The sequence below is a fragment of the Motacilla alba genome, chromosome 4A (assembly GCF_015832195.1).
Source record: "Motacilla alba alba isolate MOTALB_02 chromosome 4A, Motacilla_alba_V1.0_pri, whole genome shotgun sequence".
NCBI lineage: Eukaryota > Metazoa > Chordata > Aves > Passeriformes > Motacillidae > Motacilla > Motacilla alba.
Genome location: NC_052045.1, coordinates 13,903,392 through 13,918,894, shown reverse-complemented (window position 1 = coordinate 13,918,894; position 15,503 = coordinate 13,903,392).

The window sequence follows — 15,503 nt, the reverse complement described above, 5'->3', positions numbered from 1 at the left end:
ATGCCATAAATAGAAGCCAGAACTCAGATCACCCTTCTGTCCTGTCTGTCCTGTTTCCTGGACCCTTGCAAGCATGAAACTCTGTGGGAGGTGGGATTAAATCAGACAAGGAGCAATGATAAAATAAACTGGGTACAGACTCTCTGTTCAGAGAGTGTATACCTACTGTATACCTCTGTTCAAGATTCATACCTGACTGTAGCTGATGAATTCTTTAAGGCCAGGACTGCCAAATGAGCCTTGATTTCCATGTGAAAAAAATGCAGCATAATGAAGATTATTGCTCTATTATTACAACCCAGTAAGCTTCCTCCCTTCCACTCAGGTCAGACTGATTCTAAGGAGAGAGCTCCTCCTGTGTGTTGTTCCATTGCTGCTGTAGAAACCACAACCATTCAGAGGAAGATTGTATTAAGGAACAAACAGCATCATTAGGTAAAATTATGGGGCTATTAAAAACTAGGAAGGCAAGCTGGACTTCCTCTTTGCAGTTGACTTAGGCAGTTGTGTTAGGCTTCGTGTTTGTTGCTGAAAACTGCATCATCTCCTGTACTTCAGCAGAGAAGCTTAGCTGGGTGAATGCACTGAATGCAAATGTCTCTGGGCTTTTGGGTTTAAATCAGCCATTAGCACTGCCTTTTATTTTATCCAATTAACATTTATATGCTCAGGAAGGGAATATTTTCTTAGCCAAACAATAGGGGTTTGTATTTTCCTTTTTACATCCTCAAGTACAGACAATAACCCCCTAATGAGAGTTGAGGGATTTTTTTCATTTGACGCATTCTGAGGGAAGAGATTTCGGTGGGAAAAATGATTGGTGATGGTGATTATTGTTTCTTTCTTGAAATTTTGCTGCAAGACTGGAAAGGCAAATAACTCCTGAAGGCTGCCAAATTCCTTAAACAGTTATCTCCTGTGCTAAGGGGACAACTGCTACCCCACTCAAATGAAGAGCACAATGCTATTTAAAGTATAAATTTATGCAAGTTATGTCCTTTAGCTTCAACTGTGTGCTGGAATGAGTCAGCTAGTGCAGAATAAGGTTTAAAGGAAGTTAAAGCACCAGAGCACGTGGCAGGACCTAAGCCAGCTTGATGAACTAGGGTGCTACATTCAATGTGAAATATGGACCATCTTGGGAGCACAGCTGGATCCCTCCTGGACCACAGGCTTGAACCAGAGCCTGGGAGATGGAAATAGTCTTTCTAATAGCAGCCCTCTTCTGGTAGAAATAGTCACTGGAGGTGCTTTATATTGTCCCAGGTGTCTGCCTGGATACGGTTATACCCCTGTGTGAATTTTAGAAGGTAACAGAACAGGCAAACCTCACTCTTTGCCACAGATTGTCCTTTTAGCTCTCAACACACGAAGCCTCTGAGCAGTTGCTATGAAACACAGGCAATTCCCCCAGTGTCTCAGTGGCCCTTTTGCCAGAGAGGGTTAAAACCATTTCTTTCACAGAAACATAGTCAGAGATGTTGTGAGGAACATATTGCAGATCAGAAAACAAGGAAGAAATATCAGATGAGCAAAGATTTAAAAAACCCTGAAGCCCTACACTCCACTATATCACTGATAAAGAAGCATAAGATTGCAGTTTCATAAACTTTCTAATTCTCTTAGGAAGATTGCTGGAAGTTTCTCCTCTGGAGTTGTCTTTCCAGTGACATCTGTAACAAAACAAAAATAAAGCTTCAGTTCTCCCTGAAGTACTTATAGGTTAAAGCTATAGCTCTCCCTCCCCATATCTGATGAATAGAGAATGCAGCAGTATTCTCAAATTTCTTAGGGTTTATAGACACAATGATTCACCCTTCGAGCTGCTGGTAGTTGTGTGATAATTGAAGATAAATCTAAGATTCTGTGGAACAATGAAAAAGCAAATTCTCTTGAGCATCTTTTGAAAGAGATTTTTTTTCCCCCAGAGTATTTTGTTCTCGTCAAATGCAGATTTAGATGTTTGTGTCAGAGATCACAATCTGTATGCTGTTTATTTTAGGGAGAAGTCTTACAACAGTCTCTTCTTTGTAAAGACTTAGAAGCAGAAGATGATAAACTGCATGATTTTTATCCATGTTTGTACCTACCCACATTTTGCAAAGTGAGACTTCTCATTTTACTACAGGTCATACAACTCTTCCCCTGTGTTTTTCATCCCCATAAAGTGGTGACACCTCTAACAATTCACCTCATGCTTCACAGCCTGCTCCCCACTGAAACGTGGGTCGGCTTGGTCATTGCGCGAGTGTGAAAATGAATGTGTGTTACATTAATGTGGCTTCAGTGGTGACAGCCCTTGGCTCATCCCTCCCCACTCCCAATCCCACTCCCATCATCCCTCCCCACTTCCAATTTTGTCTTCTGGAGTACTCAGCACAGTGCTAATTATCTTGAGCCAAACCCATATAAGTATTAAGGTACCTAAAAATTAGAATACGTGTATTTACAAAAGTGAAAGTAATTAGGTAAATCCTCTAAAGATTTTGACTCAAATTTCCTAATTATTTCTGCTGATGTCTCTTTTATTAAGTTTTCTTGGGGGCTTTTGTGGATATTACTCTTCTAAATAACTAACTGTGGCCATCGTGCATGTTAGGCCATGGGGTGTGCTGCTCTTGTGGATGTGCAATGTGAGAATATGGTACATCTGTTGACGTGCTCTACCACAAATTCCCCATTAATAACCATTCAGTACCCAAGCTTGAGTAAATCCATTTTCCTATTTGTCTTGTTACATGGCTGGGCCTGCAGGCATTGTGCAATCTCCATTGACAGCATAGGTCTGACACTTGCAGAATAAAACAGTTTGAACTTTTCACAATTCCAAATCTTTTTTCTCTATCAAAGGTGTGATTTTTAAAAGGAAATAGATTCCATTTTGCCTAATCCTATTGCTCTCTGTGTAATGGATAGAAGCAATTGAAATATCCTGCTTTATCCTTGCAATGTCAGCTGAGGAGGAAACAAACACACAAGAATTGTTATGTGAAAATGGTTCCCTGAGGAAATAGAGTCACACACAATTTTTTTTCCCCTGTACTGAGAAAAATCCCCAAGCAGTTTGTCCAGGTCATTTTCCACAGCCAGCACAGCTCCTGACACGTGTTCCTTCTCCCCTAGGCAGGGGACACAACAACTCATTACTGCTGCAGGACTCTTCCTCAGTGATTTAGTCAAGCTGCTGTCTGACTCTCTGATTAATTCACACAGTTTCCTCACAAACTCTTCCTTAAGAAGGTGACAGAGTTCTGGCTTGGCAGGTTCCCCCTCTCTAGCAGAATAATCCTGTGGCTTTTTGCAGCATGCAGGCTGCTGGAAAAGCTCCTGGGTCTGGACAAGCTATTTGAAAAGTGTCTTGGCTGCACGACAAAGCCATGGTGGCTGAGCTTCCGTGCTATCTTCCAAGGAGATTGCCATGGTAGTGCAGATAGCTTATTTCAAACCCTCTCTCTTTGCTTCTCTCTCACTGAGGAGCAAAAACACTTTTTCAAAGGCAGACATAAAAGCTGTCAAACAGAAAGGGAAAACAGACCGCTGAGGTGTGAGAGAGAGCACCCCCCAAGTCATGGATCAGTGGCCAAGTGCACGTGTGTAAATCAGCACGGGCTTAGGAGCAATTTGTACACAAATGCCACCTTCTAGGAGCAGCCACTGGTCCTGGTCTGCCCACTCTGCACCTTGCTTTCATCAGCCCAGCAGTCCTCATGCCACTGCATCACTTCATGCATGACCACTAGCCCAGGCTGCTCTTTGTCCTCCCCTGCATTCTTCTCCAGTCTGTTTTCACCTTCTGCCTGGTTGTCAGTTGGTATCTCAGCACATCTCCTTGAATTTTCTGTTCTTTATCAGCAGCCTTTTCCCTCATGGCCAATTTCTATTCCACGGTAATATGCAGAAAGTGGATATATAGGTAAAAGAGCTAATTAGGAACTTTGAATGGAGTCTCTGAAGACCCAGCTTCTGTGGTTAGGTTTAAAAGGAGTTTTTGTCTCCTGAATATAAATCTGACAAGATATAAACTTTCATAGCATCTTAAATCAGAGCACAGAAAGAATCTGTTTCCTTTAAAAACAACAGAGTTATTTTTAGCTATTGTAAATAGGGGATTGAGCAAGATGACCCTAATTTCCAACCTCAATCATGCTGTAATATTTATACATCTGGGAAAGAAAAAATTCCCTTTTGAGCATCTCTTCTCTTGTTACTGTAATAATCCTGACAAATTCATCTCTTCTGCTTCATGCATGTTGTAATTCTGTCTGAGAGAAGACAAATGAAAAAGTTCCCATGTTTCACAAAACAAACAAACTGTGAGGTGGGACTGGGAGTGCTGTAACACCAACAGAGTGCAGAGAGGGGCTTGCACCAAGTAATTACTTCATTTGGAAGGAGTAATTTTGACAGGTTCTAGCACACATGAACATGCTGTGGTGCAGACTCTCAGTATTATTTTTTAGCTCCTCTTTTGTATAAAGTACGCAAGAGGAAGTGGTTTGTTGTTTGGAAATGGCCATTTGACAGGTAAATATTTCCTCCTACAGTTTAACAGTATGTCTCAGAGAACCTTTTCAAAAACATTTGAACAGCAGTTAGGAACTCAAGACTTGTATTGATTAATTAATTAATTCAGTAATGTAATCATTCAAGGTATGGGCAGGGGTCAGGTACGCAGTCTTCTGAAAACACACAAGTAAAAATCAGTGTCTGAAATAAATGCTAGTTACATAAAGCATGAGAAATAGACTTGGTAACAACTTCAATGTTACAACACAGTGCTTATAGTTAAAGAACAACATTGTGTTATTTATGAATTTTTCAGTTCAGTGTTTGATCCAAAAAACTATGGGAACAATCCTTTGGAAGGGTTCCCTCTGTAAATATTTTTTCTCCAAAACAAATTTGAAGCTTCCATTTATTGTTTTTGAGGATTTTTTAAACTCAGTTTGTAATTGAAATATTTTCATAGTCTAATTTAAATTATTGTAAAATTGAAGGTTGAAACATTCTATTTATAACGTGCTAACAGAAATGATTGCAATTATCCAATGGCACCTCTCCATGGCTATCATTTCTTTCACCATAATTGTCAACAAATATTTTGTATGCAGCAGGGAGCAGGATATTTAACACTTTTCTAAATTGTGCCCTCTCTTCCATGTATCTATTGCAGGATAAATATCAGATTATAGTGACTAATATGAGCCAGCCAAATGATTGGGGTTTTGCTCCTTCCTACATTCACCCTGTTCTGTCACTTCCCACATTTCAACAACTCTGATGATAAATGAGAAAACAAAATCTCTGCAATTTCAGAATAAAAATAGAAGTAAATGTAAAACAATAGAGGCTTTTGTGGAAGATTAACTTGTGTGATTTATACTTCAATTGTAATAAAAGTAGATTAGAGAAGGTGGGGGTGACATTGGGATCGCTTTCCCTTCAGACTTCTGCTATCTGGAACCCACAGAGAGTCACTTTTGAAATATTGTGGGGAAAAAAAAAAAATACAGCTGACTATAAAAGATTATTCATACAGTCTCTTTATAGTTATCCTCAGCATTTTCCTGAGCTCTGATTCTGAAAAGAAGCCCATTGGTGATGAGCAATTGCACTGTGCATCACCTGTTTCGTTTAATTTCTCTCCCTTTAAAAAAATAATTAATTGCAATTTTAATTTTTATTATTAATTCTTATAATATTTTATTTCAATTATTAAAATGTTCTCCTCTCAACACACAAGTTTTCTCACTTTTACCCTTCCAATTCTTTCCTTCATCCCGCTGGGAGAAGAATCAGTGGGCAGCTTTGTGGTGCTTATTTGGGGTTAAACCACCTGGTCAGAATTTTCCTATAGCTGAACTAGGGCAGCCAGGTTTGTTCCATGGTGGCTCAGTGCAGTGGCTGAGCGCATAGAGGGTGATGCAAAATATTGTTCTGTTTCATTTCTGATCTTGGGTCCCAGTGTTATTCTGCTTTCTTGCAGTGTAATAGCTGTTGTAACTGGGACATTTTCAATTATCCTTGCACTAATGCAGCAAAAACTAAAGTATGTTAATTTCTTTGCAGCAGTATTTCTTGAACTTCTGTGAGCAGGGCACCAGTCTCTTATCACAACTCACTTTTCCTCTCCAGTGTTGGAGGACAGAGCTGTTTCCAGTAAGACTAAGGCAGTGTGGTTTTTGAGACTCATTTATGACCACTGAAGAGCTGTAAAACACAGTCTGAGAAACACTGCCTAGGAACTCATCTCTGACGATTTACTCTGGAAACTAAGGTGAGATACACTTGGCTAAATCCACTAGAAGCAGTCCCAGACTCGGGCCCGATTCTGCAAAATCTCTGTTCAACATATTCTTAAGCTAACATTTTCATGAACGTCACTAAAATGCTGGCCTGAAATGTCAGCCTAAAATGTCACCTGGTCTTTCATTATCATCACCATTTTGTATCAGGTTGTGTTGACTTTCATATCTCAGTAAAAATGTAGATGTTTTCCTCATTTGTCTGCAAAGCAAGAGAAAAATGAGAGTTAAGAGTAAGACAGATAAAAACATTTGCCCTTGCAAAGAACATGACAAAGAGACAATCAGAAAATAAGCATTTTTAAAATTAATGTTTATATTTGATTATATTTGACCTTTATTACATAGGCATGTATTTTTCCCTATCTGCAAGAAAGCAGAACATTGGCTGGTGAGAGAAAGATCTAATGTATCAGACAATTTACATTTAATTTGTACAGAGTTTTTTTTTTTCTATTTTTTTAAATATTTTTATCATTTCTGTTTTGCAACCTGCAGTTCAATTCACTTCATCTTTCTGTATTATATCTGATGAGACAGAATTTGAGTTACTGAGTAATTTCTGTGTAATCTACTTCTTTGGCATAACACAGATATTTCGGGGAAGTAACTCTCTGGGCTTGGCTGCTCACAGTAAAATATTTTGCTAAAATAGAAGGCAAATAATATTTATCCAATACTGCCCAGTCACCAGTAGCCTATTCCCCAAATCTATGGAGCCTTTCTGGAGTAGCTTTCCCTGCTCAAGTGAAGATCAGAAGGCAGATAAAGAGTAATAACACTCCTGAAGGAGAGACCAAAAAGTGCACCCAGCTGAATGAACAGATCTCAAAACTTAAGGTATTGACTTAGAAAGAAAGACATCCTCCCTCAAGCTATCCATATGCAAAAGTATAAATAAAGAAAGTTCCCAGGGGATTGTGTAATTTTCAGGGTATCAGAACTCTGGCAAACCCAGGAGAAAACAATTGAATTTTAATGATAGAATTAAATATAAAGACATTAAAATAGAGAACAGACATGGCCAGCTCATCAAAGTATTTATTCTGAAAGAAGTCTACAGGCCCATATGGGCATTAAATCTCAAGAGTCTTATTAATGAATTCTTTTCCTTCAATACTGTTTACCTAATTGATTACATAGTTTTCAGTCCACCATTATGCTCAATGGGATTCATGTTCTGTCTACTTAGAAAAGTAAAAGACATCATCTTCATGTGATCAAACATACCATGAGCAATCACTCTAAGACAGCAGCACAGTCACATTTAATATCCCCAAAATATTACAAAGGTGCAGTCTAAATTTGATTGATGTTAAAGGGAGGGACTCATCCTTCCTCCATCATTTTTTAGGCAGTGACAATAGGGACAGCCTTTATTTACTCTTGGAATAACTGAACTTTAAAAACCTGAAAAGCATGATGGAGAAAATGGATTGATTTTAAATTACAGTGGATATCACAGAGTATAAAAGAGTCTTTAAGGTGATGAAGGGATTGGAGCAGCTGTCATGGAAGAAGAGGCTGGGAGAGTTGGGACTGTGCAGCCTGCAGAAGAGGACAGCCACAGAGATACAGAGATCTTCCCCTTGTGTAAGAGTGAGTAACTGATGGAAGGTAACAAAGAAGGTGGCAGCAGACTTTCAGTGTTGTACAGTGAGAGAACAAGAGGCAGTGGGCACAAACTGAAATACAGGAAATTCCATCTAATCATAAGAAAACACTTCCTCACTGTGATGGTATTCACACACTGGAACAAGGTGCCCAGAGAGGCTGTGGAGCCTCCATTCTTGGAGACCCTAAGATTTTAAACTGGTCATGTTGCCAAGAAGGCTGTTCTTGCTGCTCCTGGCTCTGAGCTGGGCTTGGGCTGGGTCTCAGCAGGCCACTCTGTGATTCTCTGAGCTGACTCATTTGTTTAAAATCAATTACTTTCACAGCATTGTTTTATCAATGATCTAAGTTGTTCAATTTTGCTACAGCTGTATTTGCACACAATTTTATTTGATCCACCACCTAGAAATATTACTATGGCAAAGTTATCACAAGATTGACAAAAGGATGGTAGGTTTTGTTTACTTTCAGATAATGCTTCTGGGAAGCTGGAGCTAGGCATGCTTTTGACCCCTTTTATTTTAGGACAATTTCAAATGCAATTGTTTTCTAATAAAAAGGTACTATTCATTAAAAAACCCCCCTGTTTTTCAAACACTTAAATTTCCTCTGAGAATATTTCTGGCTGGTAATTTTAAGCCATGCCCTTGGCATGGTTTTTTGCCTTGTATTTATTGGTTTTCCCTCACTTTACAGGATAAAGTCTGAATCTAACTTTCTTTGGTATATGCTCATCCAGTGTCTATTGGGAAGAAACCAATACCCTTACCTTCCTTCAAAGAAAAAATTAATAGTGGTAACACTGAGAAAATTGATGCTGAACAAGTAAATTTTCCAAAATGCTGACATTTATTTGCCAGAGTTTCTGCAGGTAAGTAGTTTTACCTGTCCCACCTGCTGTCATGTTGTATATTCTTGTGCTTAATGCAGATTCCAATGAATATTAACCTAAGTAATTATTTATAAACTCTTATTAAGATAAGCTATATTTTTTTTATTGGTGAAGGACCTTAGAAATAGGAGCAAGTACTCATTTTTCTAATTCATGGGAGCTCCTCTTTTTCCTGCAGAACTTTTCTGTTTTCCTTTGCTCTTTTCTTTGCTAGCCTGACCTCCACATACTTCCTTGTTTTTTTCTGCAACATTTCTTTGCCTGCCTGTGTATTACATGAATATAATCTCTCCTCAGGACAATGGGAGGTCACCTTACCCCTACTCTCTTAGAAATATCCATACAAAGTGGCTGAAGACAAAAATAGTCCTTCCAAGTGTGTGTCATTCGTTCTTGCTCAGACATGCAGACTCGAGGGGAAAATGGGACATTTTGAAGCAGACTGTGAGCTTGGATTGCTGTAATATTGCAGTATGATGAGCATATGTGCACAACTGCCACATGTAATCTAGAATAAAAGGCGCAGCTTCTCTTTTTTGCTACCTGATGGGATGGGTGAGTAGGGAAAAAGAAAAGAGGAAAGGGTAAGAAAAGTTCAGTTATAATAGAGTTAATACATGAAGTAGGTTATATAGAAGGGGTGGAGACATAAAAATATATATATTTAACAATGGCAGTGCATAAGTTTTGCTTAATAAACTATCCACATTTTAATAGCAGGGTTTTTTTCTGCACTCAGCATCATTTACCTTCAATAATCTATTCAGACATCCATAGCACATGTTTAAGTACATACTAAAAACTGGCCATTTGACACTTGTATGGCTTATTTGACTTCTACAGACATACCTGAAATCTCAGCAACCCGGGGTGAAATCCAGCCTTATTGATCAGTTCTCTTTAAGTCTTTTTTTAAGTTGACTGGCTGACATTTCTTTTAGGCTCCTAGGAGATGGATTAATTTTGCTCACAGTGATTAAAAATCAGGTAGGCTATGAAATTTCTGTGTGTACTTTGCCAGTGCAAGGCAAGCATTACACTGAAATTATCTTTGGGATTTTCAATCCTGTTGGCAGAATTTAATAGGGATACTTGATCAATTGTACTCTACTACATATCAATGAAAGCAGCAACATTCTCATCAATTTGATAGAGAGCTAAATTATGCCACCTACTATCTGACACGTCCTGGGTACCACCAAAAATTAAACACTATCTGTGTGTGGGAGTCGATACTTAAATCACTGTCACTGGCATTAAGTGCTAGCTAATGTGAATTAGAAAACTGATGGCCCAGGGTGGCTGAGCACTTGAGGCAGGGGCATGTGTGCTGTTCAGCCTCTGAAACGTTCAGCAGACTCAAATCAGACTCAGCTCCCCTGAGGGACAGCAGCACTGAGCTCATTAGCACCAGCTGCCCATTTCCAGGGGGCTTCCTGCAGCAGGCATCCAGTGCCAGCTTCAGCCAGATGTGCTTGCAGAGGCAATACCCAGGGAGGTGCCAGAGTGAGCTCTGCAGAGCTCCATGAGCTCCTGATGGCACAGGATGATGGTGAGAAGGGCACAAATGGAGAAGCAGGAGTCCGGGTGCTTTCTGCTACTTCCATAGTTGTGGTAGAGTCCAGGGGCACTTGGTATTTATATTTGTTGGCAGGAAATTTTTATGTTGGAAAAGAAATATTGTACTTGGAGATTTTAAAATGCCAAGAAGGAAGCAAACCGAGCAACTAGGGAACAGAATTAGTGTCTGGGCACTATTATTCCATCCTCTAAAAGGTGCATGCTTGACTGACATCTACAGGATTTAAACGGTGCAGGTTTCAGTCTAGGGAAAAGTTAAAATGGATGGATTTGTGCCCTGGCACAAGCACATATGGTTTCCCTTTGATCCGTTGTCCTCCACCAAGAGTATGATGGACATGAATCCTAATGACACACAGGAAATTAGATTAATGCTACTAAGTGACTGCAAGTTGGTTTTGGGCAGAATGTATTGTTTGCACTTCCAGGTGACAGCAGCCTTGATCCTAAAGCTAAATTAGCAAAAACTATGAAAGGTGCTTGAGCCTTGTAGGCATGAGGTCTTGATTTTCTTTTTATTTGCAAAATAATCACTAACTTTTGGCTCTCAAAGCATATCTGTGTCACAAATAGATGAACTCAGGTCCCTTTCCAAGCTCACAGTCTATGATTCTATGAATTGTGGCTCTCAAGCTTTGCCTATGAATTTTCCAGTTTGTCCATCCTGTTGGTGTGTCATATATACATATATACATATGTACATATTTTTTTTTGTGATACAGTCTCCCATGTAGTAGCCATGTAGCCTAAGTCCAAAGAAATTATAAAATATGTCATCCTCCCTAAGGATTATATTCAATCACAACTCTCTGGCTGGTAACAGGTTTTACATCTGTTTGTGATAGTTTCCAATGGCCTGGAATTTCTAGGTGGTAGGGCCAGTTTACACATAGATTCCACTTGAATACACTTGAAATGAGAGAAGAGCTTTTTTAGTCATGCTGAAGCTTTCAGACCAGAATCTCAGACTGCTTGTAAATGATTTATCCAATGAAAATGTAATTTAGCTTTGATTGCTGATCTCTCTGCAGGAAATAGAGGCTAATCTCCAGAACCAGAGCAGTAAACAGAGGTGAGCTGGACCCTGAAGCTGATTGTTATGTTTCTTGCTTTAAATAACCTTTGTTTTCCAGTAAAACAGATTTGATAGAAGAGGATTGGACAGGCCCCCCACTGGTTGCTTTGAGTGTCTTATAGTGATAGAAGGTTTTGCATTGAAATGCTCTTTTCTTCAAGAGCCAATCTGCCAGTGGGTCTCAGTGTGACAGATGATACGTGCATGGGCAAGGATGGTTCAGTACTGAGTTTTTGACTGTATTACCATGCTTACTTCACAGGATGAATAAATTTTTATTAGGAATAGGGGCTGTGGATTATGCCTAGTGCTAGTGTTCATCATGGAGATGTGTCTTGTGCTGCATTCCAATGTGGGCATAGATATGTCCCTCATGATTTCAGAATCTCTGAAAACCACTCCTTATTTTTTATCAAATATAACCTGGTTGGGGTTTTTTCTTGCTATTTTTTACTGAAAACACTGAGCTGAAGAATCTCAATTCTTCTATCTTACAGAGCTATATAAAATATTTGCATTTTACATGTAGATATTTTTACTAGCTTCTCCTCTACCTTTCTGTTCAAAAGATTATTTTTTGAAAAAAACTGATTTGGAGATTCAGGAAGCAGGAAATAAAGTTTTGCTTTAATTTGTGGTTGTCTGCTTCCTGATTACCCCAAGGAATAACCTTGTGAAAGAGTTTTGGTTTTTTATCTGATCCAGTTGCCTTTGTGCAACTTCCAGTTTAATGATGAGAATAACATTTTGTTCATTTGGACATGATGTAAAAACCTTGTTATGGGTGTATTTCAGACTGGGTGAATTTCAGACAGAAAAAGAGGAAGGCTTCTGTTTATTTTTCTACCCTTCATCATGATCTCAGCTCAAGAAAGCACCTCTACAAGACAGGGTACAATGGTGTGCTCAACATTAACCTCATTCTTGAAATCATACTAGCACCAAAGCCTTCCAAGGGAAGGCACTGTTTCATTTTCAGAAGTTACAGAGAGTAGAAGTATCTGCACTTTCATCAATTTTTAGATTTTTTTAAATTCAAACTACCATTAGCCCTATGAGTTCAAATATTTGGATTTCATCCTTTAACCAAAACATGCCCATTATGCTTAAGAGAGCCCTGAAAAGGCTCTTTAGCATCTGTCCACCCCAATATGAAGTCAGGGGTTCTATATTGACTATTGTACCAGAGAAAGTAACATCAGCATTAATCCAGGACAAACATATATATTTTTTAAATTAAAAAAAAAGTAAAAAGTAAAATTGTGTTTGATAATGACTATACCTGGAAGGTCTTGTAGAAGGTGGTGTAATTCCATCGATCATTACTGCGGCTAAGCTATAATGAAACGTTGAGGAAATTGAATTTGCCAATTTTAGTTACGTGTGACTTAATTATAATTGATTTAGTGCTAATGCTGTATATCTCATGCAGAAGTCTGACTGGGTAAAGAATTTCGTCTAATTCACCAAAGCTCTTCTCCTCCAGTTTTATTTTGCATATAGTATCTTTTTAAACGCAGATACTTTGATTATTATAGCTGTACCATGAGTATTGTCCAAGTACCACATGAAATGTTGTCTTATGCCTACAGATCTCTCTTCATCAGGTCTGGCTGTCAAAACTGGTCGAGTAATTGGGACAATTAAGGTGCCCCTGAGATATAATTATCCTTTATAATTTCTCTATATGTTTAAGAAATATGATGATTGGCTCACAAAAACAGGTTCCCCATGGTACAATGAGAAAGAGGATACTGGAAAAGAACAGATCAGCTTTAATCTCCCCCACTTAAATAGTCCCTAAAATAATTATAGCCCAAACTCTTCCTTCTGTGCCAGTAACTTACACCACAAAGCAACATTTTAAGTATGTGTAGACAAATAAATGAGGATGATCTCTGTTCAGAGCATCCTTTGGTGTATTAGATCCTGGTAATGACTCTCAGTTGCTAGTGTGAGGAAGATAAATGTGACAGCTGTTTTCCCATGCCCCACTGACTCACTATTCATCTAGTTAAGTACATAGACATTCCTGTGAGATCCTCTCCTGCCTCACAGCTCCTCTGAGGCTGAGCTGCCTTATTCCCACTGCCACAGAGCAAGAACTGATTTAGACAAACAGAACATCTTACCCTCATTATCTGGGCAGTTAATGGGGAGAGGCTGGATGCTCCCCCCACGGCTGGCTGCTGGACCAGGACCACTCATGAGGCCACAGGGCAGGAGTGTGGCTGCCATGAAATCACCAGCATTTGCAGCAGGGCACAAAAATTGCCCTTGGCCACGAATGTTTAGGGCTCCTCAGACATTTCATTGTCCAGACCAGAAATTTTATTCTTCCTCCCCTGCATATCCATCTGGTTATGAATTATAAAACTAATATTTAAGAGTTTTACTTTTTTTTTAATGTTTATTGTTTAGGTTGAATGACAAGCTGCTTGTAAAACAGCTTTTAAATACCAGTGTACTAACACAGCACTCCCTTCTCTCCAGATTTCAAAATACAAATAGAATACTAAGGAGTTAATATTTCCCTCAGACAACTGAAGTGTAGCATTTACGGAAGTTTCTAAAGAATGCATACATTTAAAGGATAAATATGACAGGAATAGGTGTATTCATGAGGAAAGTGTTTATACCACATTTATTTCCCCTAGGCAAGTTGGTTTTCCCACCTCCACAACTCAATTGTATGTATCTACCAATCCACATTTATACAATTACATTACTGAGGGAAAAGGTGCAGTGATTATTTCAAATCCATGTCCATTCAGCCCAAAAACAGTTTTTACACTTTTTTTTTTTGCTGTGGCTATCAAATAATGAAATTCCCTGACATGAAATAAATTCTCATTTAAAACATACAGCCCTGCTGAAAAAAATCAGGCTTTCAAGTCATAATAAGGTACCATCCTCTCATAGGGGATAGATTAGAAAGAGTGAGCCACAGAGAAATCAGAATTTGGTGAGATGGTTAATTTCTGTCTCCACCCAGATCTAATTTGCCTTCTATAGACCCTAAATATTGTAAGTGTGCAGATTAAAGATTTCAGGTAGAATTTACTGTAGTTTAGCATCTTGCATATTCACATACCTTCAGCAAAGTGTGTGAACATACAGTTTACACTGTCCCAGCTGAACGCGATGGCATTTTACATCTGCTTTGCCTGACTGCAGCACGTACCATGAGGCAGCTGATGATCCAGCTCCCCAGCACATCTGTTATGTTCTAATGAGCAAGCAGAGCAAGAACAGCTCCTTCTTTCACCCTTTTCTCACCTGCAAAGTGTGCAGGCTTGGGTGTGCTGAATGAGGTTGAAGGATAATTTACTCTACCAGCAGCAGAGACAAAAGCTGTCTCTTGACAGCAGAAGAAAACAATGTATTTTAGATACTGAAGAAGAGCTATGTCCAGATTCAGCCAGCCTGAGTTATACCAAGTTTTGCTCCACTTGGTTACTTGGGTCTGGAATCACCACATTAAAACCACGAGGCCAAAGGGGGCTGCTCTGAGCCTTTCTCATAACTTCCAGTCATTAAGCACCCAAAGGGCCAAGAGGTCACCCCCATTTTCCATGGCAATTATGGCCCCAAAACTCCTTGTCACCACCTATCTACTCACTCCAGAAAGCCTCAGGGGTTTTTAAGGTTTGGTTCTGGAAGACAGATAATATTTTGTGCTCGTCCTTTGTATTTTCACTTCCTCTGTGAGTTTTCTTGGTGTCTCATTCACTTGCTGCCCCTGGACTGAACTGGATGCAAATATAGAAGGCACAGAAATGCAGCTGTCTGCATTGGCAGGCATGGACCACAGAGGGAAAGAGGGTTACTTGTGTAGTCAGCCAGGCTCAGATGCTGCAAATTTTGCTTCTCCTTGTGCCCACACTAAATGCGTGTCATGCAATTCATATCTGACTTCACCACTTGCTTACCTTGATGACACATTAAACTGTTAAAGGAGGCTCTGGCTGTGTTCAGTTCCTCTGGAGAAGCCATTCCCAAGGTAAACATGTTCAGCATATTTGCCTTGTTCTGA